This window comes from Mustelus asterias, unplaced genomic scaffold (assembly GCF_964213995.1).
Source record: "Mustelus asterias unplaced genomic scaffold, sMusAst1.hap1.1 HAP1_SCAFFOLD_2795, whole genome shotgun sequence".
NCBI classification, from domain to species: domain Eukaryota; kingdom Metazoa; phylum Chordata; class Chondrichthyes; order Carcharhiniformes; family Triakidae; genus Mustelus; species Mustelus asterias.
The window spans coordinates 17501-20000 of record NW_027592740.1 but is presented as its reverse complement, the minus strand read 5'-3'; the positions used below and the strand labels follow the sequence as shown (position 1 = coordinate 20000).

The 2500-nt window shown below is 66.5% G+C and overlaps 1 non-coding gene across 1 annotated transcript; it reads right to left on the bottom strand.

The window, feature by feature from the left end:
• Positions 1-607: 607 nt before the first annotated feature.
• Positions 608-761, bottom strand: LOC144490028 (5.8S ribosomal RNA). Its single transcript, XR_013497128.1, has one exon. It is a non-coding gene; the product is annotated as a 5.8S ribosomal RNA (ribosomal RNA).
• Between the last annotated feature and the right edge of the window lie 1739 nt (positions 762-2500).

Sequence of the window (2500 nt, the reverse complement as noted above, 5' to 3'; positions counted from 1 at the left end):
GATTCCCACGACAAAAATGCAAGCACTCGCACGCGCAACAGAGGGAAGAAAAGCACGGCACGACCGAGCACCGATCCAGGCATCAAGCGTCACACGCGTCAAGCTGCCGTCCTCCACGCGACGGCACTGAACGGCCACGGCAACCCACCGGCAGGCAACCGAGCACGGACCACGCGAGGCAACGTGTCCGGAGACGTCCAGCGGACAGTCACTCCACTCTCTCACTCTCTGTGCCGGAGCACCCAACCGAGCCAACTCTTGCGGATCCTTCCCGTGGACGAGCCACACACACACATCAACAGAGAGTCAACCCCCCTGGCCCGAGCCTAACGGAAGGCACACACGGTCCCGGCAGCGAGGCAGTCACGTTCTCTCTCTCTGGCAACCCGATGACAGCCGTGCCGGCGACCCCGAGGTGGCTGGGCCAGTGCGGGAGCGGGCAGTGCCGACGAGCCCGGAGGCGGACGCCGGCACCCAAGAGGTCAAGCTCTCCGACGCGGATTACTCTGGGTCTGCACTTAGGGGGACAGAGAGGACGGCACCTCTGCGACACCCCAGCCGCGCTCTTCGGCGCACGGATGCGCGCGAAGTGCGATTGATTGTCAAGCGACCCTCAGACAGACGTAGCCCCGGGAGGAACCCGGGGCCGCAAAGTGCGTTCAAAGTGTCGATGATCAATGTGTCCTGCAATTCACATTAATTCTCGCAGCTAGCTGCGTTCTTCATCGACGCACGAGCCGAGTGATCCACCGCTAAAAGTTGTATCGGGTTTCGGATCGGTTGCCCGATCCTGGGACGCGCAAAACGCTCCCCCGCCGACGTGACGGTGGAGCCCCAGCCTGGCGCGTACCACGGCGTGAGCCCGGAGGCGCACGCACTCGAGCGACAATCAAGCGAAAAAAAGGAGGAATCAGGGCGCTCGCAGGCGTTGAGTGCCGGCGTGGGTGAGGGGCCGGGGCCCGCCACGCGCCGTCACGCCCCGCAACAGCCAGAGGCAGAGTTCTCTGGTGTCACCGTCTGGCGGTAGGCTCGAGAGTCGAGGCGAGGCCGCAGCGGACTGAGTCGGGTGCAAGCCGCGGAGGACAGGCCGACGCTACGGGCGCAAGCCGACCCCGCACGCCCCAACCTCGGCGGGCTGGGGAAGGGGGCGCGGCGGAACGCTCGCAAGCGCGGCTGCCCCCGCGGACAGGCACATTCTCTCGAACGCGGTGGACGCTCGCTCAAGTCAGCACGAGACCAGACCGGACCGACAGGCGGACAACGAATCTTTAAACCTCGCACCCACCCTCCGCACACGGGTGCCGGAGGAATGGTGAGCATGAACAGGTACCCCTCACCGGGCTTTGAAGAGAGTGACTAGAATGCGACCAAAGCTTCACCGCGGCGGGAGACAAAAAGGCCCCTGACTGCACCAGAACGTCTCCCTGCGGAGTCACACAGTGGCCGTTCACCGTGGTCCCGTCGACAAGCCGCCAGGACAAGCACCCAAGCCCGCAGCAGCTCTCTTCGTTTCAACTGCGGATGTAATGCTGCAAGGCGGTGGCAAGGTCACGTCGCAGCCCGCAAGCCGTCGCCAAGGCGAGAGGAAGACGGTCCCCACAGCGGGCACACACAGACGGACGTGGAGCACGGGGCGGCGGCCCACAGGTGCGCACACGCGCCGTGCCGAGGATCGGTGCGGACGCCGGTGACATCGCACCCGGCAGAGCGGCTAGGCAGAAGTCGCTGCGGAGGAGGAGCACCGTCGGCGGAACGGTCTGCTGGCGGGCGAGGGACCAAACGAGCAGCTAGAACGGGCGGAGTGGACCGGACTGCAGAAGCGGAGTGAGTGCGTGGCTGACGCCACCGTCTCCCTCCGAGCGTCTGCTCGCGCCGGCCAAACCGCCGAACCGCTGAACGAAAGGACCGCATCGTCCCACGCAGGCAGGCCGGCCGTGTTGCCGTGCGTGCCCCCACCTCTCGGACGGACTGCAAAGACACCCTACGAAGCCAACGGCGAAGCCCTTCCAACGGCGCAGGCGTAGCGTGTGCGGCACCCGCATGGACTTGCCGGCGTGCAACCGAGCGTGTGCGTGCTCGTCGGTGGCGGCGCCCGCGCGCCGGCCCAACCGAGTGGGACCGAGATCGACGTCGCCCGGCTTCGGCGGAACGTGCGTACGGGTGACCAGGCCCGTTCGACGGGTACGGCGAAATTGTCGGTGTGACCTCCCACCCGCGTGGGAGGCGCCAGCGTCAGTACGGGCCACGGCCCCGGGGCCAACCCCCGTGAGGCTCTCCTGCCTGGCCCAACCGGCGCAGCCTTCGAGTTCAAGGAGTGACGGGCCGCCCTCCCCGGAGAGGTGGCGGGCCCCCGGCCGACAAAGATCCTTCACAACGTGTTCACCAACAGAAACCTTGTTACGATTTTTATTCTGTGTTACGGGTTTCGGTTCGGGCCCCCGGAGAGGTTGTCCGATACCTGGCCCCGGGGCCGGCCCCCGTGAGGCTCTCCTGCCTGGCC